Consider the following 16,247-nt stretch of genomic DNA (forward strand, 5'->3'; position numbering starts at 1 on the left):
CATCAATCATGCATAGGAGAGAGTGTTTATTTTACAATGCATATCAATGAGTCACTTATATCAGCCATGTATGCATTTTTGTGTTCAAGATCTAAACCTGCATCATTTTTTCGTTCATCATTTGGTTTATAGGTTTAAAGTCACGAGAGTCATTTCTATGCTTGCATAAAGGAAAGGCATTTTTCTTTAGCCATGTGTGGACTTTTGGGTGTCACTGTTATGGCCTTCTATTTCATTAATTAGTTATGTACTCCCAATATGAAGTCATGTACTATAATTTCATTATTGGAAATGGGTTGTGTGGATACCTTGGTTGATCAGGTGCTCAAAATTATGCTCAAAATCAAAAGTTGTTAGAATGGTGTGGAACCTGAACAACCATGTATTGCTCATCATCCTGAATTAGGTGCAACTCATTTTGCGTGAAACAGACACAGTATTCTCCCAGAAACACGTTCTGTTAACTTTGTCAAACAGGTAAAATTTTTGCAAGTGCTGACAAGGATGATGACTAGGAATCCATACAACCCAGTCAGTAAAAGGAATATTCTTGGTATATTACTGCGATATATTCCTTTGACATACTCTTTGGAATATTCTTTAGGATTGATGGCATCACTCTATTGGTCCATGTGTTTTGTTTGGGGCCAATGAGGAGGTGACATGTGGCCAAGCTTGAGGCCACCATGTGTCCTCCTCGTGGCATGGAAAAAATTGTTATGGCGGACAGGGCAGAGGTCAGGCTTGACCCCATGACCTCCCATTTCACAGACCAACCACTTTATCAATACGCCCGCACTTTGTTACTTAACATGTAATGGGGTCGGGTTCTTTTTATAGTCTAATGCCGCATGGTATGGGGGGCAGGAAGGGTGGACTTAACCACCCCCCATGTGAACACTTGGGCACTGTTTAATGTGTTAACCAATGATCATTGCCAATGATGACCATCAACAGATTTGCATGTAAACACTCATGCAAAAAATTTAATGTGACCACCGGAGGGAGGGCACCAATGCGGGGGCTAGCCCTTGGGCACATCGCCCCACCATATGACCATTATTTTGGCTTTTAGGCCTTGGAGGAAAAATTATCGGTCCTACAAATTCACCCGAAAATCGGAAAAAATGTTGCTCTATTAGAGCGCTTGACGGGCAAAATTGTATGATGATGCCAAATTTTGTGGAAAATGTAAAGCGAATAGTGGGAAAAGTAGGAGAGGTCATAAATTCTCTAGTTTTGAAACAAATTTGGTGCAAAAAGAGTATAGCAACCTATTTCTAAACATTTTGGGCTCATTGGAGCAGGTTTCAGAAGAATTTGAGCATTGTAAACACATCGTTTTATACTTTTGAGAATAATAGAGATGCCCAGGCCATTCAAATTTGAACCAACGAGACGTAGCCTAGGAGGGGTGAACTCCTTCATCATGTTCCTATTGTGATGTGTTTTTGGTGATCTTCTTTACATTTTTATGTTGTTGTTCAGTCTCTTATTTATGTTAAAATTGCTTATAAAATTAACATAAAAACTCATTTTACACTTGCAAAACTCATGAATCCTTAAGCACATTGAAATCATTTTCTTTCTAATATGAGGAGGATCTTAACACAACAATCTAATATTCTAATCAGATCATTTTGGTATCAGAGCACTAGGTTTTCTTTGTGTAAGAAGGATTTAACTGTTTGTAAGTTTATGTCATGCTTACAAGGTTAAAACTCAAAAGAGGAGAATGGAAGCTGGTTGGAAACCTTGAAGTTTGGTCAAGGGGAAGGAGGGCAAGGTTGCCACAATCACTAACACCAGTTCATCCTCAAGCGGAAATTGAAACTACAAAGAGTATTTCTCATGAAGGAGAACTTACAAACATGAAAGAAGATGAGAAGGTCTTCGTAAAGGATTTCTTTGATGTGACAGAGATGGTGAAGGTCCTCTATGAAGAGAGGAATACAAGCTGCAAGGTGAAAGTTCCAAACCTCCCAAAGGAGAAGGTTCTTCCAGAGGAGATAATGGAAATGGAGACAAACCTCCACCCTCTCCACCATCTTCTTCATCTTCTTCTTCATAAGAATCTTCACCCTCTTCTACTAACACAACCCTTACTCATACTCATCAACATACTTCAAAAGGAACTAGCAAATCACCCTTTCTAAAACACAATGTTAAATATGAGTTGCACATGTATAATGGAAAAGTGAATGCAGAGAAGCTTGATAATTGGATTCGTGAGTTGTATGTGTATTGCATAATTCAAAACCTCCAAGAGCATGATATACAGATTCAGTTAGTTTCCTTGAGAGTGAAGGGTGCAACACTAGTATGGTGCGAATCAAAGGCACAAGAGGAGATAAAAAACATGCTAAGATCTCAATTTCTTGCATTTATTTCACTGCTACAATTAAAAGACAATTATACCCTCTAACTTATATGCGGAAAGCATCATGAATTGGAAGAACTTTAAACAACTCAAAGGTCAAAATGAGCAAGATTAATCCCAAGAATTTAGAAAAAGGTCTTTAATGTTAGATGTTGATTTGTAATCACAAGACACATTGTTGAAGTACATAGGGGGTTTACACAGTTACCTTCGGAATAATATCTTAATGTTTAATCCCAATAATCTATATGATGTGTCTGTGAAAGTCACTCATCTTGAGGAAATAGGGAAAAACACTCCAAAAGAATGTAGTAAAAATCCATTCAAGAGTAAAGGAAAAGAAAAGGGTTTCAAAGGGAAGGGAAAGAAAAATGCATCTATCAAAAAAGTAGGAGATAAATTAACATGCAAACATTGTTCCAAAGAGGGTCACGATGAATCTCATTGTTGGAAGCTTCATCCTGAAATGAAACCAAAAAAATTCAACAACAAGGGAAAACAAAAGACAACCGCAACCACTCAACATGATTTGGGATTGGATTCGGGCGATGAAACTAAATTACGACCATGGGTATAAAAGTAAAAGAATCCATTGCTAGCACTAGTTCTTCAAATTCACAAAATGAAACTCCAAATGAAAAGAGGAGGATAGAACTTTTTCACATAAGGGTGATCTCAAAACAGAGCATGATTGATACACTTTTTGAAAGTGGCATCAAGCCAATATTATCTCTGAAAATATTTTCAAAAGTTTAAACTTGGAAACCAGTCTACATAATAAACCATATCCACTTGGATGGGTGTGTGACAATGCACAATTGCTGGTTACTAGAAAGTGTAAACTGAAATTTTCCATTACTCCAAATTTCCTAGATGATGTGGAGCTTGATGTTGTGCCATTAGATATATGTGGCATACTTTTGGGTATCCCATACCTCAATGACAGAAAAGATATCTTCCATAGACATGAAAACAAATACCATTTTTTCAAAGATGGGTTAGAATATATAGCAAGAAACTAAATATTTCACTTGTTCATGTGGGGAAAATGAAAAGACTAGTGAATTCAAGCAAGAATTTTGTGCTTCTAATGATCAAACCTAAGAATGATGTTGATAATGAAGCTTTTAAAGGTTGTAATTCAAAATTGAAATCTGAATTGGTTGATGTAGTTAACCAATATGATGAGATGTTTCAGGAACCAAAGGGATTACCTCCCAAGAGAGGAATCCAACATGAGATATAGTTGCAACATGATTGTCTTCTTCCTAACATTGGCATGTACAGGATGTCAGTGATGGAAAGTGCAGAAAACAAGAAGAAAATTTAAGAGTTGTTGGATAAAGGGATTATCAGGCCATCTTCCTCACCATGTGGTTCACCTATTATCTTGGTGCCAAAGAAGGATGGAACATGGCACATGTGTGTGGAATTCAATGCATTGATCAAAATTACGGTAAAATACAATTACCCACTGCCTAGAATAGAAGATTTACTTGCTCAATTGAAAGATGTAAAGTATTTTACTAAGCTGGACTTAAGGAATGGCTACCATAAATTATAATAGCTAAAGGAGACGTTTGGAAGATAGAATTCAAAACAAAACAAGGTTTGTTTGAATGGCTAGTTATGCCTTTTGGTTTATGTAATGCTCCTTCTACATTCATGCGTGTGATGAATGATGTGTTAAGGCCATTTCTTGATGAGTTTTTTATAATCTACTTAGATGACATATTAATTTTCAATAAATCTCATGATGAACATGTGATGCATTTAAGAAAAGTACTTGATGTCTTGAAGAAAGAACAGTTGTATCCTAAGATATCAAAGTATGAGTTTGGAAAAACTTCCTTAGTTTACTTGGGTCATATTGTTGGAGGAGGCGAGTTGAAAATAGATCCAAAGATAGTTACAGAGGTAAGAATTTTTTTGGAGCAGCCCAATATTAGAGGAAATTCATTGCTAATTGTTCTTCTATAACAACTCCTTGGCATGCATTGACATGTGTGAAAAAGGTTTTTCAATGGGGAGGAAAACAACAAGAGGCCTTTGTTGCATTGAAGAAAAAGATCGGTTCAGCTCTAGTACTTGCACTTCCAAACTTGAGACAGTCATTTGAAATTCAGAAAGTTCTAGTGACTATTCCATGGGTGCAGTTCTTATGCAACATGGTAAGCCTATTTGTTTTCATTCGAAAAATTTTAATGGTGCAGTGATTAACTACCCTGCATATGACAAGGAATTGTATGCATTGGTGAAAAGTGTGAAAAAATTGAAACACTACTTAATGGGTAAGGAAAAAATGATTCACACTAATCATGAACCATTGCAATAGTTTCAATCTCAATCAAAGTTGCAGCAATCAAGTCACTTCCAATGGATGGTTTTTCTTCAACAATTCCACTTGGTAATCAGGTATAAGAAAGGTATCTACATTAAAGTTGTTGATATGCTTTCTAGGTCTATTGTTAGTGCAAGTACTTTACTGAAGTATAATTCTCTTTTGCATGAAATTTATATTCAGCAATATGCATTAGACAATGGCTTTCGAGATGTTTATGCAATCTTGAGTCAAGGTAACCAAGTAGAGGAATTGGATTAGCATTTGCATGATAACTTGTTGTACCATCTTCGCAAGCTTTATATTCCACAGGGAGAAAGAGTTAACATCATAAGAGAGGCAAATACTTCACTTATTGCTGGTCATTTCAGTGTAAGTAAGATGGTGGCACATCTACAGACGTATTGTTATTGGACTCGTATGCTTGAAAGTGTGTCACATTTTATTAAAGGATGTTCATTATGTGCAATCAGTAAGCCTAGCAATAGGAAGTTAGGATTGTACACACCACTTTTGGTTCCTTCACGGTCGTGGGAGAGTGTTTCTATGGATTTTTTAGGAGGTATTCTATTGCCGAAAAGAGGCCATGACTATTTTATATAGTTGTGGATAGGTTCATCAAAATGTGTATTTTGATCTCATGTAAAAAGAAAGTTACAAATGAATAGACTACTAAATTATTCTTTCAGAATGTCTAGGTGCATTTTAGATTGACCACATCCATTGTTAGTGATCAAGATTCTCACTTTGTTGGGAATTAGTGGTGAAGATTGTGGGGATTCATGGACACCAAACTGAAAAAGAGTGTACAACTTTTCATCCACAAATAGATGGTTGAACAAAGGTGGTGAACAAAACAATGATAGATCTACTTCATGGGTGTTGCAGTAAGCATCCTAAGTTGTGGGATGAACATTTGTACTATATTCATCATGCTTACAACTGGGCCAAGCATTCTTCAACTCAAACATCACAATTTGAGGCATTTTTTGGATACTTGCCTAAAGCTACTTTGGATTTTATTTTTGTCAAAGATGTTTCTATTGATTGTCATAGCAACATAGACAAAGCAAGAAAGTTCATTGATCAAATCCAATTGGTACACCAAAAAGTTCAAGAAAAACTTGAAAAGATCCAAGGCAAGTACAAAGAAATGCATGACAAGCATCATGTAGATCACAAGTTCCAGGTCAGTGATGAAGGCTCCAAGGAGAAGGTAAAAAGCTGAAACATATTAGATATGGTCCATTTAGAATTTTGGAAAATATTGGTAACAATGCCTTCAGGTTGGATTTTCCTTAATATATGCAAATTTATGTTGTTGTTAATGTTGACAATTTAAGGTTGTATGAGCCTCCTTTTATTCAAGATAAAGGAGAGAATGTTCAAATTCCATCTATTAAAGAGTTTTCTCCAAAATTCTGTAATGAGATTCAACAAGACATTATACTTGATGGAGGAAAAAGGACATGGAAAAGGGGAAGTGTTGATTATCTTCGAGTGGGTCTCAAGGGAACAAATCCTTCAAAATCCAAATGGATATAAATTGGAAAGGTGAGAGAACTATAGCCTCAGCTACTCGATAAATGAAAGTGATCTTTTGGGGTCCAAAACTATTCTAGTGGGGAGGAATGATCATGTGCTCAAAATTATGCTAAAAAATAAAAGTCATAAAAAAAGGTGTGGAACCTAAAATACCACGTAGTGCTCATCATCTTGAATCTGGCGTAACTCCTTTCACCTGAAACAAACACTCGATGCTCCCAGAAACATGTTGTGTTCACTTTGTCAAACAGGTAAAATTTTTACAAGTGCCCACAGGGATGCTGACTAGGCATCCATATAGCCCATTCAACAAAATGAATATTCTTGGTATATTCTTGTGGTATATTCATTTGGAATATTCTTTGAAATATTCTTCACACTCAGTGGCATCACTCTATTGGTCCATGTATTTTTTTTGGGGCCAATGAGGAGGGGACACGTGGCTAAGCCTGAGGCCTCTACGTGTCCTGCTCGTGTCATGGAAAAATTTATTATGAAGGACAGGATGGAGCTCGGACTTGATCGTGTGACCTCCCATTACACAGACCAACCACTTTACCATTACGCCTGCACTATGTTACTTAACATGTAATGGGGGCGGGTTCTTGTTATAGTTTAATGTTGCATGGTATGGGGGGGTGGGCAGACTTAACCACCCCCCATGTGAACACTTGGGCACCATTTAATGTGACCAACAATGATCACCACCAATGATAACCACTACTGATGACCGCCAATAGATCTGCATGTGAACACTCCTGCAAAAAATTTAATGTGATTGTCGGAGGGAGGGAACCAGCACCGAGGACTAGCACTTGTATGCATGTCCCTCCATATGACCATTATTTTGGATTTTAGGCCTCGGTGGAAAAATTAATGATCATACAAATCCACGTGAAAATAAGGGAAAATGTCGCTATGTTAGAGCGCTTAGTGAGCGAAATTGCAAGATGATGCTGAATTTTGGGGAAAATGTAGAGCGAATAGTGGGAAAACTAGGAGAGGTCATAAATTTTCCAGTTTTCAACCAAATTGGATGTAGAAAGAGGCTAGGAAGCCATTTTTGGACATTCTTGACTCATTTGAGTAGGATTCAGAAGAATTTGAGCATTGCAAACACAGATTTTCACACTTTTGAGCATAATAGAGAGGCCCAAGCCATTGGAAGCTAGACCAAGGAGACATAGCCAAGGAAGGGTGAACTCCTTCTTCATGTTCCTGTTGTGATTTTTTTTGGTGATGTTTTGTATATTTTTATGTTGTTGTTAAGTCTCTTATTTATGTTAAAATTGCTCATAAAATTAACATATAAACTCATTTTACATGTTTAAAACTCATGAATCCTTCACATGAAGAGCATTTTGTTTCTAATCTGAGGAGGATCTTCGCACACCAATCTAATATTCTTAATCATATCATTGGTCTAGGTGATGTAGTATCTTGTATTTCTCAAGGAGGCTTCAGGAAGTGAAATAATATGGAGAGTTATTGAATAATAATCTTGAAGATTTGGTAGTGGAGAGTATAGTACATGTTCATGGGAAGAATGTCTAACAAGAGGAAGGTCATGATGTTGGCATAGTTGATTTGATGTCCCATTGTAGCAGAAGTAACAAGAATTAGAAATAATTTTCTTTGGTTCCTAACGTCTATTTGTAGATGTTTTAATTGATCAATTTCATTAGAAGACATTTGATATCAACATTATTAATTGGTTTCATCATGGTGTTTCAGTGAGATTCAGTCGTCCTTTTGCTTTTATGTCAAAGGGGGAGAATGTGACTAGCCTCTATTGGAGAATGAGTTAGTCATTTATAAAATATCATATTGATGTTGTGGTTGTAGGTTACCATCAATGCAAACAAGGGAGATTCTTAGTAGCATGGTGTTGGCACTAATGTCAACCACAGAGAGTTAGCGAGTTGGGCATTGATGTTAATTTCCAAGGAGAGCTTGTACATGCTATTGCTGATATGTTCAAATGTTCTGTGGGTGTACACGTGGTTGAAAAGATGTCTGGGGAAGTGGTGTTGTAGGTAATTATAGATATCATTTAAAAAACTTGAGTTTTCCAAGCACAACAATGTTTTCTCTTGCTTGCTTCCTCATGCATATGACACTTGCAGAGTCTATGCCTATTTTTCATTATATTCCCTTGGCATTTTTCTTTGTCTTTCCCTTGTGTTCCTACCACACTACCTGTAGGAGAAAAATGTGATTTATGTGCACACAAAAAATACCACGGGCCTTTCCTAGAGTATTTTCCTAGGGATTTTGGTGGTGATGGAATTGATTTGAAATGGTATTTGATGATTTGACTTGACCTCCATTTACTTGGCCCAAAATGATGAGATGTAATCGAGTGAAATCATTGCATGCTTATTTTATTATAAAATCCCAGAACGTGCAAAGGAAAAGGCCAGTTTGTGTGATAATGTCAAGTACAATATTGTAGTGTGAAAATCATAAATTAAATCTGAAGCAATAAAGCAGAGATTTTGAGAGTGTTCGAGGGGAGTAGCTATCAAAATTTTTATGCTGTTGCTAGTATTAAGTTACTATAGATTTGGGGAACGAAGTATTTTTGTAGCTTCTATTATAGGGGCATTCGATTAGAGATGAGATGGATAAATTGTTTGTTTATGTTATAGGTCCAATTGTGACAAGTATTGGATGAGGTTTTGATAAATAGAGTTACATAAATGGTTGAGTATTGTATTATTTCTATGAGGATTAGAATGTTGATGTAGCTATTTTGTGCTTCATATTGCTAACAGTGATTTTGTCGGGAGTATGTTTCTAGTGCTAGTATTGATTGGTTTATGTGTAGTTGTGGCTTCCTTATACTTTATATTACTGGTGTATTTTTGAGTGATAAATGGTTGAGCTAGAGTGATTTTATGTGTTTGATGTTCAAAGTAGATTCATTAGTTGAGAAGATGATTGTGTTGTAGATAAGTTTGTTACTAAGTTGAGAGATTTATATGTGGGCCCAGTTTGAAATTTATGAAATGTGCTCTATAGTGTTTTTTCAGAGATTGTGGGCCTTAGTTTGAAAATGTACGATATTTGGTACATAATAGCTTGAAGGTTCGGGCCATCAATGGGCAAGTGGTGGCTTTCGGGCAAGTATTGGCTTATTGATTTAAGCAGTGGTGGCTTCCTCTAGGTGGTGGCTTTGGAGGGCCTGCAATAGGTTGGGGCCTACATATAGTTGAGTAAGTGATGTTTTCCATTATGTAGTGGCTTAAAGTGAGTGTTTTCTCGCATGCATCACTAATAATATTGCACACTAGCATAGCGGGATTTAATAGGATATCAATACCATACAAGGAGTATTCATTGGGGGATATATATTGAGGAAAAATTTACATAATTTTTTTAGCATAAAATCGGGGTTAAAGGGTTCTTATATTGATAGGTAAAAACATGGAGCTCAAAGTTAATGAAAAAAATAAAAGGGTATAGAAAATTTAATGAAAAACAAGATACCTATAATATCTATTGAAAGTATGGGTTTTTTAAATTGGGAAGGTGTACTAGGTTTGTGTTGGTAGGGGGTTAAATAATATGGTTTTTAAATGTATTTTCTAATATGTAGTCAAATTAAGGGTATTTTTTAGTATGTTACGAACACACATGATATGTGTGAGGTTCGTTGACTGAAGACCCCATGCACATTGGTGGTGGCAAGTGAATTATGTGAGAAGAAGATTTTAATAATAAGAAGAAGCATGAGACAAAGAGTATGATGGTTTTTCTCCCGGAAGGGTTTCCGCCTAATATTTGGTTTTCTCATGATTTATGTGTTGCGTATGTGCCTTATGCTCTATGTCTTGTTTCTTTCATGGTTACCTATGCATGCAGCTCATTTATGATGATTTGATAATGTATATTGTGTTGTTGATTTAACTCGTGATTCAATTAAATGTGTAAGTAAAGGAAAATGGTTATAATCGGCTATTTGTTAGGTATATTACTGATTCAACCCCTCGCTCCCATTCCCACCTTCTTTTTTCCAAGCTCCCAATATGCTATATAGGAAAGGTCAACTTAATATGGAAAAACACCATTTGATTATTTTATAAGCCTAAAGAAATATTAGATTAGAGGAAATCCCATACTGCTAAGCAATATTTCTTTTGGATGGGGAAGGGGGATGTGGGGAGGAACCTACTTGTGCCCTGATGTAGATGGAAGATCATTAATCAACTAGATCATGCTCCATTACTAATATTTTAGGGTAGGGCATGTAGTTTGGCACATATCTATGGATTGCCCCATGCAGTGGGAATATAGTCAGTCATGAGGTTGGTTGTGGATTTGTGGGCAAGGATGCTTCCAAACATGGGCAAAATAGGATCAACCTAACACAATGCTCATGTGTGTCTACTCTTCAATTGAACAACAATTTAAACTTAATTACACAATTAATTGATATTAGTGGATCCTGAAGTAAAACTCCAGAGTTATTGACTAATCATAAGTTTAAATTTTAATTCTTTTACCATATTAAATAAGACAAATATTCATATACAATTCTAAACATAAACACTTATATAAACTAAAAGTTAATTATCAGTGATCAAAAGACAAATCTATTGTTATAATCCTACTTTAAATTTAATGAGGACAACTTTAGTGTCTTTTTATTCAATGATTTGAAATGAGTCGGTCTTTAAAACATTGTGTTTGTTTTGATTTCTCCTCCAATGGCTTCATTTGTGACATGTAGCCTCGGGATAACTAGAGGTTATGTGATTCCCTCATTGACGGCTATTAATACCAGCAAACCTTTTTCCTTTCCAAAATGTAAAGTGGAGTTCTTAGAATATGTGTGTGCGATATGGCTTTTCATGATTTGTCTCTCTCTAACTTTTCCTGCCACAATCACTGATGGAGGGGCTACCACAGCAACTATTTTCTGTATATTCCTCTCTTTGTTCTTGATATGGTCTCTGCACAAGAGAAGGATTAGTTCCAGATTACCACCATATCACCAGGACCCTATGCATGGCCCATCATTGGAAACCTCCACCAATTGAGACTCCCCCTCATCATTTTCTTGAAGGCCTGGCCCACAAATATGGTCCCATTTTGTTTCTGTGCTTGCGCTCAGTCCATACCATCATAATATCTTCTTCTTTTCCAGCCGACCTCATGGAGCCGGTGGGAGATTAATGTTTTTCAATTTTGACAATGTGGTATTCTCTCCATATGGAGATCACTGGATGCAAATGAGAAAAATATGCATGTTAGAACTCCTCACTGCCAAAAGAATTGAGTCCCTCAAGTGTGTGCGAGAGGAAGAGGTTTCTGCCATGATCCATTCAATATGGGAGGAGAGTGAGAAGGGAAGAATGGACGTAAATGTGAGAAAATCCATGTCTACTCTCACCTCTAATATTGAAATTTTCGGACGATGATTTGGGTGGTGAAATCAAAGGGTTTAAAGATCTATTGGTACAGTTGATAGCTAGGGTGGGAGACTTCAACATTGGAGACTTCATTCCGTATTTGGATTGTCTTGATTTGCAAGGTATCAAGCGACAGATGAAGAAAATTCATAAAACATTCAATCAATTTGAAGAGAAAAAAATAGACGACCATGTTAATGTTAATCATGTCATGGTCGTCGTCTCCTCCAATCGCAAGAAAGAGGCAGATGCAAAACTTCATGTGTAAGACTTCATCGATGTGTTGTTCCATATGGCTGAGACCGAGAGTAAAATCACACGGGAAACCATCAAGGGCCTTGTGCTTGTATTCCTCACCCCTCATTCTTAAACTTCAGTCAGTCATTATTTTGCAAGTTATTGCAGTTTTATTTATGCAGGACATATTCAGCGCTGGCCTCAAGACAACATTAACTTCGTTAGAGTGGGCAATGAGTGCGCTGGTCAGACATCCCCATGTGATGAAGAAATTTCAGTAAGAAATCAGATCAGATGTTGGCCAACATGGTAGTGTAAGGGAGTCGAATCTGGCAAGCATGATATGACTTGCTTTGTGGTGAAGGAGACTCTGCGACTATACCCAGCGCTACCTCTAGCGCTTTCTCGTGAATATGTGGAGGTTGTGACAGTAAGAGGACAATACATACCTATGCAAATGACGGTCGCGGTAAATGTGTGGCCTATAGGGAGGGATCCCAATATGTGGGGGCATGGTAAATGTGTGGGCTATAGGGAGGGATCCCAATATGTGGGGGCAAGATGCTTCCAAATTCATGCCCGAGAGATTCATGGAAGAAGAGAATATCAATTTAACAGATCAATCAGACTTCAGTATGATACCATTTGTGGCAGGAAGGAGAGGATGCCCGAGGGCTCCTATGGCTATTCATACGATTGAACTTGTAGTGGCTCAGTTGGTGCACAATTTTGATTGGAGGGTTGAAGGTGATTCCTACCAGCTGGATATGAAAGAGGGCTCTGAAATGATGATTCCAAGAGAGGTACCACTCTATGCCTGTCGAAGGTTGAGGATCAGCGTTTCACCCTAAACCGTAAGAGTAGGAGGAAACAAGGGAAGGGACAGTTTATCTCTATCTCCAATGGTTTTCCCATTATTTGGCTTATGAAGAAATGCATCTTCTAAACACCTTTTTGTACATTGCTAGGTCACATCGTTTTTTTAGAGATGGCGTACTGGTAGATCTGACCAAGATAGCCACAATTTTCAATTTGGATGCTTTGACTAATGTTACTTTCTACTGTGTGCCCTAATCCACACATAATACTATGGAAGGTTCATTAAGGGTTACGTGTCCATTATTTCCCCATGGAATGGTTGTGGAAAAAGACGTAAGAATTTCACTTAGATTGCAAAATGCCCAAATTCCTTTGATATTCTGAAAGAAAATTGGTAGGTTTTCCATTATTCGACCCATGATGATAGTACCCACCTTTCTAGCTTTGTACATCTAGTCATGTCCAGGTTATTAAAAATGATATCGTTCTCATATATGGAGTTATTTGTAATTGGTTGTAAATACTCAATGTATGATCGTATGTGGAAGGTATTTGATATCTATATATATATATATATATATATATATATATATATATATATATATATATATATATATATTATTGTAATTGCATATTTAAACTGATTTAGATCCATCTAATACCAGATTTATCATGCGTCCAAAGAGATGAAATCATGCAATGTGAGGGATCAAATCTCTAGAGGTGCAAACTTTCTTTCCTCAAATTCTACAATAAAAAAAGGTTTTCATCTCTGGGGATCAAATCTTTCGAGGCGCAAGCTTTTTCTTCCTCAAATTGCACACTAAAAAAAAATGTTTGCATCTCCAAGGATTTGATCCCTCTCAACCCATGATAGATCCTATGTTAGATGGATGTAATGTGGTTCCAATTGAGGGAAACAATATCACATTTTTATATTATCATTATTATGTATATGTTTGAGATTAACTTCAAAATTCAAATTATGTTTTCTTTGCTTGTCCTAACCATATCATTCTCTTCTTTAATTTAGTCTATGTTTCTTGTCGTGAATGGTTTGTACATCTGTGTTTGGATGATTTGAGTGGTTCATGTGTTTATATGTTTGGATTTCTATGATAATCTTTTTGAATACTACAGTTGTTTTGTTATATTTTTATGTGTATGTAATTGTCTATTAGTACTTAGTTGTTGATGAAGAAGGGAGACAATCTTGTCAATAGTTTGTAGGAGGATTGATACTCCACATCTATTTCATTTAATTTTAGGTATTGCAACTTCTCATAACTAATTAATTCTCAAGTATCACAACTTCTAACAACTAATTAATTCTCAATAGTGTCCTTGCAAGCATTTCTAAATATATCTTAAAGAGTAGTTTTAACAATTTATTTCGTCAAGATTACTCTTGAAATAAGTTTTCGTTTGCTAATGTTTGAAATAATTTGTTTCCTTCAAGAATATTTTTGATGATTTTTTCTCCATAGTTTATTCAGCTAAGTCAGGAATTTTTATTTATTTTTAATGAGTCCCTAGAATTATAAAATCTTTACATTATTTTTTCTCCAAACAATTATCACATCTCCTTCAAGAATATTTTGATTTTGAATTTTTATAAATATATCATATTATGAATACATTATTCTATGCAATTATGTATCATTGAGTTTGAATATATTTAATTGTCTACTAGTAACTAGTTGATGATGTAGAAGGGAGACGATCTTTATTAATTTGCACATTGCAGGAGGATTGATTATGCACATCTATTTCACTTTAATTCTAGGTATCACAACTTTTGACAACTAATTAATTCTTAATAGTGTCGTATTATTAAATATATCTTGAAAATATTTTTTCTTAATAATCTAGAACCTCAAGATTAAAAACATCTAATGCATCTAATGCAAGCAATCAAATAAGATTAGAAAAAAACATATACACTGAACTCAATGCATCGAGTGAAAGAAATCAAATAGGATTAGAAATTCAAATCTACACTGAAATAAATGCATCTTATTAGAGAAAAACATTTACAGTGAAATCAATGCATCGAGTGAAAGAAATCAAATAGGATTAGAAATCCAAATCTACACAAAAATAAATGCATCCATTGCAAGAAATAAAATAGGACTAGAAATCGACATCTACACTAAACTGAATGCATCTAGTGCAAGAAATATTCTTCTCTCTCTCCCCTCCATCTAATATTGAAAATTATTTTTAAAGATTAAGAACATCCAATCCATCTAACGTGAGCAATCAAATAGGATTAGAAAATAACATCTACACTTAAATTAATGTGTCTAATACAAGCAATGAAATAAGATTAGAAAGCAACATCTACACTGAGATCAATGTATCTAGTGCAAGAAATCAAATATAATTATAAATCAACATCTACACTAAAATCAGTGCATCTAATCCAAACAATCAAATAGGATTAGAAATCAACATCTACACCTAAATAAATGCATCTTGAGAAAGCAATCAAATAGTATTAGAAATAACCATCTACACTGAAATCAATGCATCTATTGCAAATAATAAAAGATATTAGAAATAAATATCTACACTGAAATTAATGCATCTAGTGCAAACAATAAAATATAATTAGAAATTAACATCTACATTGAAATCAACACATCTAGTGCAAGCAATAAAATATGATTATCAATCATCATCTACACTAAAATCAATGCATCTTGTACAAGAAATAGTATTCCCTCTCTCCCCCCTACATTTATATCTATATATACCTTCATCGCTCCTTCTGTCTCTCTTTCTCAACCCACCCCCCCTACACACAAACACACATTGTCAGTATATATCTCTCTCCCTCCCTCCCTCTCTCTTCTTCCCTCTCTTTACTTGCCATTTATATCACTATCTCCCCATGCATCTCCATTGTCTCTCTATATCACCCCCAAAGCATACACAATCTTTATCCATATCTCTCTATCTCTCCCTCCTCCTTCTATTTCTCTTCCCTCCTGCTATCCTCTCTCCCTCTCTCTCTCCACCTTTATCTCTCTATGTCTTTGTTCTCACCAACCTCTCTCTCCCCCTCCAACTTCCTATATCTCCCTCAATCTCTCCTGTCTCTCATGTCTTCTCTCTCTTCCTTCCTCTTTGTCCCTTTTTCTCCCACCTCACTTTATCTCCGCCCGCTCTCTCCTTTTTCCTTCTCCACCCCTTCCTAACATTTCTCTTTATTTCTCCCTCTATCTCACCCCATAACATACACTCTTTCTTATCTCTCCCGTGTCATCCCTCTCTCTCTCTCCACTTTTACCTCTATATGTATTTCTGCGTCACTCACTCTCTCCCCTCCAACTCCATCTCTTTGTCTCTCCCTCTTTCCTCCTCTATCCTACCTCCATCTCTCTCCCCCCATCCCCTCCCTCTCTCTCTCTCTCTCTCTCTCTCTCTCTCTCTCTCTCTCTCTCTTCTCCTTCCAACTTTGTCACTATCTCTCCCCCCTCCATCTTTGTCTCTCCCTCTTTCT

Source organism: Pinus tabuliformis, chromosome 7, assembly GCF_031772625.1.
Source record: "Pinus tabuliformis cultivar Carrire ecotype Pingquan chromosome 7, CPIR1, whole genome shotgun sequence".
NCBI classification, from domain to species: Eukaryota; Viridiplantae; Streptophyta; class Pinopsida; order Pinales; family Pinaceae; genus Pinus; species Pinus tabuliformis.